The sequence below is a fragment of the Nelumbo nucifera genome, chromosome 2 (assembly GCF_055504915.1).
Source record: "Nelumbo nucifera cultivar China Antique chromosome 2, China Antique-T2T, whole genome shotgun sequence".
NCBI lineage: Eukaryota > Viridiplantae > Streptophyta > Magnoliopsida > Proteales > Nelumbonaceae > Nelumbo > Nelumbo nucifera.
The window spans coordinates 78,360,167-78,375,920 of NC_142650.1; the positions used below are offsets into that span (position 1 = coordinate 78,360,167).

General features: G+C 38.8%; 1 protein-coding gene across 2 annotated transcripts in view; it reads left to right on the forward strand.

The window, feature by feature from the left end:
• The window catches only part of GYRA (DNA GYRASE A), a 110,060-nt gene that overhangs the window by 51,218 nt on the left and 43,088 nt on the right, over nucleotides 1–15,754 (forward strand). The window lies entirely within an intron of this gene.

Sequence of the window (15,754 nt, forward strand, 5' to 3'; positions counted from 1 at the left end):
ATATTAGAGACTGATGCTTCGGCGTATTAGGTCTTTCTTTTCCTTTGTCCTCCTATTTGGCTCTACTTCTAGGACTTATTTTTTTTTTTTTTTGGTTTTATTACTTTTGAGCATGTGGGGGGTCTAACAAATTCATGGAAGCAAGCTCAGAGAAACATTGTAAAATTACGTAAACTATGAAAATGTTGGAAATCTTTGATATGCCTTTGAAAAAGATGGGAAAAATATCAATATATTCTTACCAATAAATTATGTCAATATATACTTAGGATTTTATATACAACCATAACAACTGTTTAAAATAGGAAATACAAAATACACAAAATTTCAAGGAGATGGATGATTCTATGGGGTTCCTCTGCATGCTTCAAGCTGGAAAACTTTCAAGGAGATGGGTGATGTGCTGGGGGGTTTTGTTGATGTGTTCTTAGATAATATTCTTGGGAGATATCTAGAGGCAGTGCTCTTGGTGATTTGGGCTCGATCTCCGGCGGACCTGTGTAAAACGGTGACAATGGAGGTACATGGAGTGATTATTGCTGTTAGAGTGGTGGTGGAAGGGCAGGTTTGTTAGGGGGCTGCCAACATTTGATCCTTTAAGATGTTGGCTGTGGACATATTGGCCAGTGAATTGGAGTGCAGTAGAAAGCCGGTGGTGGAGGACCTTGCTGAACAGATGGCATATCTAGGAGCAAATGAGAGCAGCAAGGAGGGGTTGGGAAGCAAGAATGAGGCAGGGGCATTGGGGGAGGCAATGTAGAAGGGATCAAAAACATTTTGTGACGTCCACTGGTGAAACAAGGGGGTGGTGTTACTCGTGATGGCGGAGATAGTTTGTTGGTTTTGAACTCTGAGGCTGAGTGGAAATGAGGTTGTGCTGGTCTCGGTGACAAGAGGAGGTAGGCCCCACCTGGGGTCTAACGTCTCAGTGGATTCAAATTTATATACACCAAGAGTTGGTTGGTTTGGTGTGGAGGTCTATGCGGGCGGGGATTGGCAACTTCAGAGGGAAACATGGTGGGAGGTGAGGTGGATCGGGCCTAGATAACTAGTTTTGGACTTTTGGTGGGCCTTGGGCTGGGCTTGATGGAGAAGGAGGCGTGCTGGTGCTTGTGTCCACCATATGGGCCCAGTTAAAAGAGATCACCGCTGTCCGCAGTTCCAGATTAACTGCTAGGATGATAAGCTGGTCAGAGCTGGAGATTTTGGTTCATGGCGTGCATAGGGGGGAGGATGCATCTAAAAAGGTGGGCTCTTGTTTTGAGAGTGGACCACAATGTTCATCAGGGTTGAGTGGGGAACCTGAGTGGTCCAGGATTTGGGGCCCAGCTTTGAGCGAGAAGCCAAAGTCTGCCCTTTGGTGGAGGCTAAGAAGGCTGAGAAGAGATTGGACCACGATGCTAAGGTACCAAAATCGATGAGTCTATTCTTTCTGGGAGGGGGGGAATGATGTGACGAAGGAAATGTTCTGAAATTTGGAGGCGGAGGAAAGACAGTCAGGGCAGGAGGATGATCAGGATTTTGGTTAGGAGGAAGAGGGTGAAGGGAACGTTTTGCTTGACGAGGCGGACTGTTTAGTTAAGGTTGTGGATTTTTACGTTGACTTTCCGTTATGGTTGACAAGGAGTTGAAACTAAGGAACGCTTGTAGAGGAAGAGGAAGACGGTAAATTGTTGTTTAAGGTCTTTGTGCAAGGCTGTTTGTTTCTTTGTAGGGAGAATTCCAATTTCAGCAAATGGGAAAGGACCTCCTTTTTTGTTGTTTGTGGGAGTGTGTTGTGTTTTGTATGGGCCAGATTGCTGGATTAGAGTGGGGTGTGAAGGTTAGGAGTTCTGTTTGTGGTGTGTAGTGTAATAGTGGTTTTTGATCTACTCTTTTCTTAATAAATTTCTTTTATTTTACCTTCAAAAAAACAACACAAACTTGATTTATATCATTTGCACATCTCATATTCATTGCATTCAAACATATTATAGATATTTAATTCATAGTCATGATCATAATCTGATAAATACACCCAAGAAGCAATCATTTGTGCTTATTTGCGGTTCCGTAATATTTTTTTTTTGTTTGTTGATTTTCTCATGTTTCAGAGAGCATTCACCCTTTTCTATGGCAAAGGCTCTTCTTTTTTTCTCTGATCTCTCTTTAGAGATTTAGTTGGCATGCTTTCCTGTTTTGATCCAAATAATGTATGTTTTATGGTTTGATTGTAATTTATCAATTGGAACAATCAAAACTTTATTGAATATGGCAAAAAATTATGAAGTTTGACCTAAACGTCGGGTGGATGTTGTTCAATAAGTGGGAAGCATTTTAGGTGGTATTTATTTGATAGCTTGGAGAATAGATTAGAAAAAGAATGAGATAGCCCAAGGAATCACTGCAATGGAGCCTAGAATCACTCTAGGATGTCAATGGAATCAATCTATAATGCATGCATGCTAGAGAGAACAATATCCAGGCTCTTCTTTTATTTCATCCTATTTATATCTATATTTCCTACACTTCTTTATCTCTCATTTGTAACTTAATCACTCCTTGTCTTGTGTGCTAATGTTGGTTAGAGGATAGCAATAGAAGAAGAGATTTCTACTTTGCATGAGAATGATACATGGGAACTTGTCGTTGGGTGTACACCATATAGTACCTTCCAAATGGTACAATGGAGTGCTTGGGGCCCGTTTAGTTGTAAAAGAGTTTACAAAGACCTATGGTGTTGACTTTTCTGGAACTTTCTCACCTGTAGGTAGGATTGTTTTAGTTTGCATTATTGTTTATTTTGCTGCTATGTTTCATTGGCCCTTGTTCCAGTTAGATATAAAAAATGCTTCCTAGCATGGTGGTTAGTTAAAGCTGAGGGGGTCTATATGGGGTAACCACCTGGGTTTGTTGCTTAGGGGGAGTTTGCTTGGTTTGTTGCATACTAAAGAAAGCGTTATATAGGCTGAAATAGTCACCACATGATTGGTTTAGGAAGTTTATTTTGGCAGTGACTAATTTCGGACCACCAAGGTGTCAAGCAAACTACTCAGTTTTTTGCAGGACCTTTGAGGTTGGAAGCATTATTCTTGTAGTTTATGTTGATAATATTGTGATTACTGGGAGTCATTCATTGGGCATTGGTGATTGAAGCTCTTTTTACAGCAGTTGTTTCATACTATAGATCTAGGAAGGTTAAAGTAGCATCACGATCTAGTACAAAGGTACTTAACATAGGAACTACACCCTTTGATTTACTAGATCAGACAGGCATGTTGGGTTGTATGCCAGTAACCACACCTAGGATTTGAACACTAAACTTATTCCTAATCAGGGGGAGCTTGTAGAAGATCCAGAGAAGTATAGGAGGCTAGTTGAAAAGGTGATTTATTTGACTTCTACATGTATTAATATATTTTTCCATTTTGCAGTGAGTATTGTGAGCCAGTTCATGGAATCACCTACAGTGCTTCACCTTGTTACAGTGTTTAGGATCCTTTTCCTTCTAAATGGATTCCCAAGGTTAGGTGTGATATATAAGTATCTTGGACATTAAATTATATTTGGCGTTTCTGATGCAGATTGGGTAGGTTCGTCTACAGATTGACAATGTACTACTGGGTATTGTATGTTTCTTGGTGGGCAGTTAGTTACCTGTAAGAGTTAGAAGCATGGTGTTATAGTTAAATCTAACGGAGAAGCTAAATACTGTACAATGAGTCATTCAATAGGAGAGTTGATACGGCTATAAAGTCTACTACAGTAGATGGGGATTACAATACCATTGCCTATGCAATTGCATTGTGATAATCAAGCAACTATACACATTCCATTAAACCTAGTGTTTCGTGAATGAACAAATCTTTCCAAGGTGGACTGTTATTTCATTCATGAAAAATTCAAAATGGTGATCTGAAGACTCCATTTGTAAAGTAAGAAAATCAACTTGCTCACTTGTTTACTAAAGCTTTGCATTGACCTTGGATTGACTTTATGATTGTCAAGTTGGATTTATAGAGTATATATACTCCAACTTGAGGTGGAGTGCTATGATTCAAGAGGTGTTCCTAGGTGCATAGATGAGGTGCATATCATGACCTGCACCGTGCCATGGTCGAAGCACAGCCCATTTGGAAAAGGGGTATATTTGTCTATTTGGTTTATTACTTAAGTAGGGTTGTTTTTAGGTTTTGTTTTATAACTATGGGGTATTTATGTAATCTTCTGATGATTTATATCTTAATATAAATTTTTATCTGACTGATCAGTAGGTCCTCTGTTCTCTAAGTGTACAGAGGGGAAACAGGAGAGATTAACTTTCTTAGCTCTCCTAAGTACAGACAATATAAGTACAATACGACTCAAAATAGATGATCCCTTTCCACCCCTTGCTTTGCTAAAGTATCAGCAAATGAATTAGCATTCCTTTTCACCTATCGCACATTGATTTCCATTCCTCGAGACAGCTATTTACTCCTTTCTCATTTATATAACACCACCATCCAACTCCCTCTTCCTTTCTGCAGCCATTTGATAGCTAACTTTGAGTTCCCCTGAATTACTAGCTTCTGGATATTCAGCTCTCCAGCCATGTTAAGACCTTCCAGCACCGCCATTATTTCATCCCTCAAAGAATCTCCAACACCCCAATCGATCCTGAGTAGACAACGATGATTCTTCCTTCCTCATTTCTAAAGATGGCCTCTATACCTGAAGGACCCAGATTTCCTTCACTACTCCCATACAAAATCTGCTTAACAAAACCACATGGCGGAAAGGACCAGGTCTAACCATGGCCTTGCTAGGTGTTGAGTCAGCAACTACCTTCCAATTCCTCACCAAGTCATTTGCATGGACTCCCTCAAAAATATCAAGATACTTCACTCAATGGATCACACTTATTGTAATGACTTAAATTAGGGTGTTAGAGTCAGCTGTAGAAGGGTAGTCTAGTCATTTTACTTTATGTTATATGCTTGATGTAATTACTATTGTATTCCAAGTTAAGTGACGTGTCCCACACTGTGGGGGCACAATAGTCATTGTGCTTTTATTTAGAAAGCTATAAATAAATCTGGTCGATTAGAGAGAAAGTTCGATCCAGTCTTTCCTTCAATCTCTTTTCTTCTTTGTCTCTTTGTCTCTCTCCCTCTTCTTTTATTCTTATTTTCTGTTATTCTGAAACTGAAACCTATACAGATCTGAACTTTATCATAGGGTATCCCTACTTATCCCTTTATCAAGAAAGATCCTATAATTCCATTCTTCCCATGCTGTCTAACACACAACCACCTTCGTACATCTCCATAAAGAACTCCTCTTCTTCAGCCAACTATCAGAGTTAGAGGCAAACAAGCTTCAAACCTTTGGCGGGTTCCATTTGCACTCAAATTAAGAGAAACCAATCCCAAATTGAAGAAATAAAAGGATAGGAGATTAATAGGTGATAGCAAGACTCACTATTAGTCTTATTGAGAGAGAACCGATTAAGGGATAAGCATCAATTTGGTCTTTCTCTTTGAAGTAGGTCAAGGGTGTTAATTCTCTCTAGAAAGCCTTCCCAACAAGAAGCACCTACACGAGGAGGGACAGACTTGCTCGAAGCCTCCCTAACAGGAAAATACATCCCAAACTATCCTTTGGTTATAATGTTAAAAAAAAAAGAGCAACAAGAAAATGATCAGAAGAAGAAAGGGTCAAAATTCGACTATTCCTTTTAGTGGGATCCAAAATGACCCTATCCAACTTTTGGAGAATAGACATAAAAACATTCATTTCTAGTCAAAACCAGATGGTGCATTAGAAGGCACAGTGAAAGTAGAGATAGGTTTGTCCCTATGATTGAAAATGAAATAGAGAGAGGGAAATTGCTCCTTCAAAGATGAATTATCCAATCACTTGATCCCAAAATTTGACACAATTTCCAGAACAAGGATTAAACCTAACAAATGGCAAGAAAGAAGGTGAAATTTCATTGATGAACTTCTTGGGAGAAGCTCTAGAAGCCCTAGCCAGAATCTGGGAATCCCAACTATCAGCCATATTACTGTGAATACTGATGATAGCTTTTGTCCACAACTTGTCTCTATTCGTAGGTAATCTCCATAGCCATTTTCCTAACAAGGCAACATTCCTTTCCTGGCTTCCAAAGAAAGTCTCTCTTCAATTTTTCAATTTTTCTGCGCACCCCTTTAGGAGTCCTAAACACTAACAGAAGATTCCATAAATTTTTCCCCTAATAGACAAGTAGCTTCTCTTCCATTTTGCAATTTCATTGTGAACCTTTCAACCACAAGATTCCAAAAATTACTTGTTCTTAGATTATCTCTCAATGGCAACCCCAAATAGGTCAATAACCATTGAGCCACCTCATAACCCAAAACCTTGGTACTTTTTGCAATCTCCCTCTCTTCCAAATTTAGACACAATCTCCCACCTCACAACCCAAATTTAGACTCAATAGAATTTAAAAGTCTTACCTCTGATCCCTAAGCGCTTGGTTAAAAAAGTCTCTACGACCTATAACAAGATTTCTCCAGTTATCTAGGGTTTTTGGGAAAAATATCCAAGAACCTGCCTTGGGCTTCAACTAAGGATGGAAAGCTCTGCAAAAGCTCTCCTAAACGGGTTGCATAAGTTGCTGATTGATCAACAGATCAGTTCTCCATACACACTGTGTATGGACAAAGAAAAAAGAAAGAAGTTGAAAGTGAGAACCCACTCTGATACCAAGTTGAGAAATACACCTGCAATAATTCAGAAAATATAAGAAAAAAAAGAAAGGAAGAAGAAAGTGGTTTCAACAATAGGTTGTGGAAGAAGAGAAGGAAAGAGAGAAAAGAAGAGTTCAAACTACTCTCTATCCCCCTTGATCTCTTTTATTAACTCAATTCTAAAATGAAGTACAATTACCTGGATGCACTTAATGAGGCGGCCAACACAAAGAGAACAAAAAAGCCCATTGCTAAGGCCCATAACCAACAAATATAAACTCTAAGCACTACTTAAAAGAAATAAAAAACTCTAAGGCCCATTCGTCCCATTCTGACTACATGATTATAGAAGGGAGAACCACTTTATTTGTTCGGGAGTTACCTTTGGCTATGATCTTGTATAAGCTATTGAAAAAGTTAAACAACTTGAAATCCTTTGGGTGCAATGCATGAAGGGAAGGGAGATCGATCATATAGATGGCCAAACCATGTAGGGTGGCTGGGTGAAATTTCAAAAATTTTCTTTCTCCCTTCTGGGAATCGTATTCCCTGTTTTAGAAAAACTACATTTTTCAAGGTTCATTCTTGAAACAAACCAGATCAGATTTGAAACCAAAATAAGAGAGTGCTATAGCTGATACGGAATCCACAAACGTAACTCCCAAAGTAGGTGTTCATGCCCAAGGAGGTCATGAAATCTTGCCTCCACTGAAGATGACACAGGTTGAGATGAAGTAGGATCAACAAAGTAGTTCTTCAGCAAGAATTGCAATCCTTCATTAAGGATCACACAAGGGAGTGTGAGCACGATTCAGATCTGATTTTTCTAGCAAAAATCATAATCAAGATCAAATCTTGATCAATCCAAGAACTTGGAGATCGAACAGGGTAGAGCGGCAAGAACAAAGGGAGAAATGAATGTAGTAAAAGTGTTTAACTAAAGGAATTCACCCTCTATTAGGAAAGAGGGTGAATAAGACATATCTTATCATCTTGCTTATCCAAATCTTTATTTGGATCCTATTAGGAAAGAGTTCTTTGATCCAAATCTTTATTTGGATCTGAACTCTTTAGTGGATAAGACATATCTTATCATCTTGCTTATCCAAATCCAGATCTAAACCCAGATTCGCCCATATTTAATTAATCACATTAACCCAATTCGAAATGGGCTTTAGGCCCATTAAACTATCAGGCTCACATCCCTTTTTATTGTTGGCTAGCTTGGCTCTCTTTGTATGGCATGGGACCCTAACATTGATCTTCACAAAATCCATATGGGTTCAGCCTAGCCTCTGTTACAAGGCTTGGCCGAATACACTACTGAACACAGTGAACCCTCGAGCTCATTAGTATAGGCTCTTAACAGGCCCAACATTTACACTAAATGGTCCTTGAGTCCAGCCACCTTATGAAGGCCCAAGGACTATGGTCTTATGTGAGGTTAGCCCATCAGGTATATAAGCCCTAAATGGTCTTACACTTAACCTCTCAGTCCATAATGATCAAACATTGCCCGACTAGAGAGGACCTCTCCCTTGTATGCAAGGTACAGTGTCACACTCTCTGCTCAGGATGGATCCCGAGAATTAAAACCTTTGCAAACTTTTTTTCATAAAACATAATATATATATATATATATATATATATATATATATATATATATATATTATGCAGAAACACACCAGATATAACATGAATCAATTATGTACTATTGTTCATTTACAATAAATGTCAAAAGTACATCAATCTGGTTGGAGCTAAGGGCATACACTGTCTAACAATGCGTCCTGTTTTTTGGGATCAATGCAATAAATGTTGAGTTTAGCCTTTTTGAATAGTCACTGCTCTATAATAGAATTCTTCAAACATGTTCTATAGATCATTTTTCAAACACTTCCCAACAATATTGATAGAAGGGCATAGTAAAACCATCTAGTCCATGAGCTTTTGATCTATCTATAGAGAATACAACTTTCTTGATTCTATCCACTCCCTAGAATCCTCTAATCTAGACCACTCTATACCCTGAATTCAAAATTTCTCATTCAATGGTCTCTTGAAAATAGACTTTAAGTGTTCCACAAAAACTTGACTAATCTCAATTCTCATCCTATCTAGAAATGGTAGTGCCATTCACCACAACTTTAGAGGTAAAGTTTTTCCTTCTCCTGTTGGCCAAAGCATGAAAAAATTTGGTATTCCTAACTCCTTCAACCAACTAACCCATGGTTTTTTCCTACAAGAAACCTCCTCTTTATGTAAAATATCCTCCAATTGTTTCCTCAACGACCTTCTCTCTTCCTTATCTCTTTATTCAAAATCACCTATATTTTCATTCAAATCCAAGTTTTCAATTTTCTTGTCATACCTCCTGCTTTTTCTCTTCTAATTTTCGAAACCATTGGATGTTCCAATCTTTCCTTCAATTTTCAATGAAACTTCATGCCTTCCCATTTAACCATGGGATTTTACCTTCCCACCATTTATTACCTTCTCTATAAATCCTCTATTACATAACCACATATTTTCAAATCTGATAGGAATTAGATCCCTCCCACCCTCGTTTTCTTTAATGATAGATATTGGCCAATGATCCAAGGTGGCTCTTGTTAATGCTTTGGGCGGATATTCCCCCAATGTTCCTCCAGTCCATAGTAAGTAGGAATATATCCGATTTGGAACATATTGGATTAGCTTGAATGTTTAGCCAAGTAAATTTGTTATAGCTTAGGAGCAACTCCTTAAGTTCAAACCCATTAATGAACCGATTAAACTTCCTCATCCTTATACTTATTCTTTGTCTTGGGTTATTTGATTCATCTGTGAATCTAATCACATTACAATCTCCTCCCAAACATTAAGGCCCATCCCATAAACGTTAGTCCGAACCCGCTCAAACCCATCTTTAACTTGTTAATGGCGCTGTTTGGCGCGTCTTTCTGTGTGGTTTGTTGGCTATTTACAAGCCCGACGGACCATGATTTGGTCTTTTCCCGTTTGGTTCGCGGTAGATCTAGTTGCAAAAAGCAGACGTGTAGAAAAGACGCGAGAAGCCTAAAACGGGCGATTTTCGGGAAGCTCCAAATGGAGCTTTTGCGTTTTTTTCTAGTCATCTTTGCGTGGAAAGACGCACGGAAAGACATGCCTTAACCAAATGGGCTCAGGCTGCTCAAATCTTAACGCAAAAGCTCAGTGCGTCTTTTGACTGTCAGAGCTACTAAAAGATCTTCCCAAAAAGATTTGCCAAACGACCTTGAAATTTAACTAAAATTGTAAATTTGCACACAAGTACCTCAACTCCAATCTCAAAATTATTGTTCCAAATGCCACCCGAGGCACCCCAAGTTGGGGACATTACTCGTATAAAGCCCAAGATGTTTCAATTTGCCGCGATAGTTGAGTGAGTTGCTAACACTACCCACATCCTTATGAGTTGAAGAATACCATCCCGCTGAGTTCATTGAAGCCTGACCATGCCTTGGGCTTTGCTGATCTAAATCAAATACTTGGCAGTTTTCCAAAGTTTCATTTAATTCATGACCTGCACCTGGACCTTCAGGATTAAAGCTCACTCTTATTCTTCTGCAACTGTCAGCATTTGGGTCATCATATTGAATTGAAAACCGGTCCACTCTTCAGCTTCCAAGTCTTGACCTTTTGGGCAGGTCACCCAACTTCCACAAGGCAGCCAACTGCCTAAGTCATCATCTTCTTCTTCCTTTGACCTCGAAGACCAGAGTTTTCCTTCAGTCTGCAACACAAGCAGATTGTTCTCCCTCAATTTTCAATGAAGATTTCCAAATTTTCATTTAATCCATTGTTAGCCACTGGGAGATCTTGCAGACAGAAGGCTTCCAGGACTCATTGTAATGAACTGCTATTTTGTTAAGAATCTGTTCTTTCCAGAGATTAAATGTCAATCCAAAAAGCTTAATAATCACGTAGTTTCTGGGAGGAGCAACTCATTACAATCAGGTGACCAGTTCTCCACTGATCAAGCCAAGAGGTGTTTCCATTGTCATCAATTCCATTTGGAAATCCCCCACAACGAGGATTGCTATCCAATAATCAAATGTGATAACTATCGCCTTTTCCTTTGAATGGGTCTTCTTCATAATTGCTTCTAGTATCTCCTTCCAACCTTTTACTTTGGATTTTGCTTTCACCACTTTCCTCTTTCCCCACTTGGTTCTCTTTCCTTCCTACTTTAATTTTGAGCAAGATGCCAGAGCAATGCTCAATGTAATCTCTTTGTTGTTGCTAGTCTCTGTAGCTTCTAGTTTAGGATCTGGTTCTCCAATCTCTGTATCTGTTTTTTCCTTTGCTCCAAAGTTTGTTTTTGATTCTATTCTCACTGGCTTTTCTTCCTTTAATGTAAACTCTTTTAATGCCAAAGATAACATCAACCACACCTGTCTTTCTCTTCCCTCCGCTAAGCAAATCATTTCCTTTTTTCCTTTTGCCAAGAATTCTGTTAGTGCAACGAAACTACCATTCTTGTTACTTCTGCTTTCAGCCACTAATTTCTTTTCGCCTTTGACCATTTCATGCCTCCATTTTGGTGTCTTCACTGCAAAGATTGTAGAGAAAATGGTTGACCAACTTGTGGTCCCACTATCTTTTCTTGATGATATATTGCTGTTATGTTGCTGTTAGCATGTGTTTTACTGTTGTTACTAGGGACAGGGGTGTTCCTGTCATTGTATGCCTCTTATTTTGTGACTAATATAAATAGCACCTGGGTGGCAGATTAGAAAAGATTTCTGCACCCTTTTTCTTCTATTCTTTCTTCTCTCCTCTCTTCTTCTCTTCCCTTCCATCTCTGCTCTTTTCTTCTCTTTTTCTGATTTCTTCTTCTTAAAACAGGTCTGAACTTTACCGGTTTCAGACAACTTGGTATCAGTAAAGGTCTAAGACTGGTTAGGGCTCTCATGTAGGTGTAGTTGAGCCTACTACATGAGAGTTTTCTTGGGCTGGAAGTTTCAGCTTGAATCACCTGGTTCTTGGGCTGGAAGTCTCTTCTTGGGTTTGTGGAGTGGTCTGTGAATATATGTATATATATATATTAATATATATATATATATATATATACATGTATACCTACACACACACACACACACACACACACACACACACACACACACACACACACACACACACATATATATATATATATATATATGTATATATATTCTGGGTGCTGCTGGATAGCACTTGAAGTCAAGGTTCAAAGTATTGATATGTATCGGCCCGTATTGGTCAATACGTATCGTATCGAAGGCTTCCCGAAACACCCCTATGGAGGGTGTATCGGGGTTTTGACTGGTTTCGGGGGTGGATGGACCTTAAACCAGCCCCTCTGAACTGAATTTGAAAAAAAAAAACTAAAAAACTACCGATACAGCCCGATACTCCTCTACCGGCATATTGGGCGTATCGATATTTTGAACCTTGCTTGAAGTGACCTTTCTTTTGGAAAAGGAAGTTGAACAGTATAGTTTCTTCTATTCTCTAACCCTCCATTTAATATTTCAGGATGGAAATGAGTCTAAATCGTATGGGGAAGGACTTGTAGGAGCCGGAAATGCTACTTACAACAGTTTATTTTAGATTACTACTGTCAAATGTGATGGAATAAACTATTTGGAATGGGCCCAATCAGCTATGATGGCCATTGGAGGAGGGGGAAAGCTTGTGTTTGTGATGGGAGACAAAGAAATCAGAACAGGAGGATCCTTCTTTTTGAAATGGGTCCAAGAAAGTTATCTAGTTATGACTTGGTTATGTAACTCCATGCAGATTTGGGACAATATGAAAGAAACTTATTTTCAGCCCCTTAGTGTTGCTAGAGCCTTTGAACTGAAAAACGAGGTGAATAATCTTAAATAGGGGTAGAAACTTGTGTCATTTTATTTCTCCACCTTGAAATCATTATGGCATGAGATTGATCATCTTGAAACAATTGTATGGGAGAGCCTGAAAGAATCTGCCATGTACAAGAAATTGGTTGAGAAAAACAGTGTTTGAATTCTTGGTTGGTTTAAACTCTAATTATGACATTGTGAGACAACAACTGCTCACTCGAGAATTCTTTATCTTAGGCCAATTCTCTTGTATATAGTGAGGAAAGTAGGAGGAAGGTAATGTTTTTTTGATGAATTAGGAGGAAGGTAGTGTTACAGATTCCATCTGTGGAATCAGCTTTAGTAGCCATAAAGCTAATGACTAGAGGTGATAAGGAGAAGGAAGTGAAGAAGGAAGGAAAGAGGGATGTGTTTTGTGACTATTGTAAGAAGCCAAAACATACTAAGGGCACTTGTTGGAAGTTTCATCCTCATCTGATAATAGAAAGACTAAGGAATATGAAAGGGAATGCCAATACAACTATAACTACAGGAGCTACATCCAAACCCAACACCAGATCCAGTTCTCTAGATGCATTGGTTGCGGTTAGAGTTGCTTTGACTCAGCTGGAGAGTGAAGTGGACATCTCTAGACAGTCTCATTCCACTCATGTTCCTCCCACTTCAACTATTGCTCAATCATATACACGAGCCACTACCGATCATGCCTCAATTTCATGTAACAATAGCCATTTTTGGATTGTTTTTTGTAGCATCTGATCACATGACCAATTTTCCTTCCCTTTTTCACACTTATTGCTTGTCCTACGACAGAAACAAAGTGTCTATTGTTGATGGCTCTCTTGTCCCTATTTATGGCAAGGGAGCCATCAAAGTCTCTGATGCCATTTAATTATCCTCAGTTCTACATGTTCCTAAGCTAAGTACTAGTCTACTTTCAGTCAGTAGTATCAGTGAACATCAGAACTGTTCAGTGACCTTTTTCCCTGATCATTGCGTTTTTTAGGATCTGGCGACGAGGAAGGTGATTGGGACTGGCCAATAGACGAATGGGATGGTACAAATACTTTTGAAGTTGTGCATATCGATGTTTGGGGGCTTTTTTATATTTCTGCTATGGGATGGTACAAATACTTTCTATTGTTTGTTGATGACTACTCTTGTTTTTCATGGGTTTTCATCAAATGGTCTTGAATCGTTTTGGGATTAAAATAAAAAATCTCAGATTTGATAATGCCAAGGAGTAATTTGCAAAACTCTTAGCCTCTTATCTCCTTGAGCATGAAGTTATTCATCAGAGCACTTGTCCCCATACACCTCAGTAGATTGAGGTAGCTGAGAGGAAAAGTAGGTACATCCTTAAAGTTGCAAGAAGCATCATGTTGAACTCTAATGTTCCTATATGTTTCTAAGGGGATGCCATTCTCACTAATAGGATTCCTTTATGAGTCTTGGACATGAAAGATCTTTTTAACTTGTTGTGTCCTGATGAGGAGTAGTTTTCTATTCTTCCCAAAAGATTTGGATGCACCTTTTTGTCCAGATTGTTGATCCTAACGATTGTAAATTTATTCCTAAGGTTGCAAAGTGTATTTTCCTTGGACACACAAAAAATCAAAAGGGGTATTATTGTTATGATCCTCTATCAACAACTCGGTTTGTATCTATGGATGTCACCTTCTTTGAAGATGTCCCCTATTATCCTAGAGTTCCATCTCACGGGTAGTTTGGTGAGTTGGGCATTTTTGCTCTGGATGACCCTTTGCCTATTCATGTGAATGAAGGGGAGTGTAATGAGGGGAGTTGTGAAAAGTGTAAAGAATTGAGGGTGTTTCATAGACGATGGTGGAGGCAAGTTGGTTCCGGTAATGAACAATTCAGGCCAGTTCTAGTCTCCTCTACAACACCCAATTCAGGTATTTCCTCCTCTTTACTAACTCCTACTACAGATGACATACCCACTACCTCCATTGAGCCTCAACCACCTTTAGATGATCTTGACCTCCCTATTACATTACACAAAGGGAAGCATCGTTTTACTTAATCTACTGCGCATTGTATCTCCCATTTTCTTTTTGATGACCACCTTTCATCATCATATAAGTCCTTTTTAGCCTCCATTTTAACCATTTCTATTCCTAGAGTTGTGCAAGAAGCCCTAGTTGTACTTGAGTGGAAGTAATGAAGGTTGAGATGAATGCCCTTGAGAAAAATTATACATGGGAATTGGTAGATCAGTCCATAGGGGAGAAACCTGATAGGTTAAGATGGATATTCACAGTAAAGTATAATGCCGATGCTACAGTTGAAAGATACAAGGCTAGACTAGTTGCTAAGGTATACACACAAACTTATGGATTTGATTATTTGGAAACCTTTGCACCAATTGTCAAAATGAACACCATTAGGGTTTTGTTGTCTCTTATTGCTAACTTTTCATGGCCATTGCTTCAGATGGATGTTAAGAATGCATTTCTAAATGATGACTTGCAGGAGGAGGTGTATATGGAGTTGCCTCTTGGCTTTTATGATGCAGAGGTTGGTAAGAATGTCTGTATGTTGAAGAAAGCTTTGTATGGCCTGAAATAATCACCAAGAGTATGGTTTGATAGATTTAGACTTGGTTTAGAAAGATTTGGTATGTTCAAGCCCAGTCTAATCACACTTTTTTCATTAAGAAGGAATGTACGGCTTTGACTCTCCTAGCTGTGTATGTTGATGACATTGTTGTGACAAGGAGTGATATTGATGAAATTAATTCTCTTAAACAATTGCTTAATCAAGAGTTTGAAGTAAAGGATCTGAATGAGTTGAGGTATTTCTTAGGGATTGAAGTGGCAAGGTCTAAGCATGGCTTTTTTATTTCCTAGAGGAAGAAGTGTTGTTGGAGGAAATCTAGTTTTTTGGAGGAGCAAGAAACAAAATGTTGTTGCTTGCTCTAGTTCTGAATCTGAATACAGTCTATGGCTAATGGTGTTTCTGAAGTGTTATGACTGAAATCACTCCTTGAAGAATTGGGAATTGAGTATGAAAGACCCTTGATGCTGTATTGTGATAATTAGGCAGCTATTAACATTGCTCATAACCCAATACAGCATGATAGAACCAAACACATTGAAGTTGCCTCTCAAGAAGTTGGCCTTCCTTACGTAGCCTCTGATATACAGCTTGTTAATCTCTTTACTAAGGAAG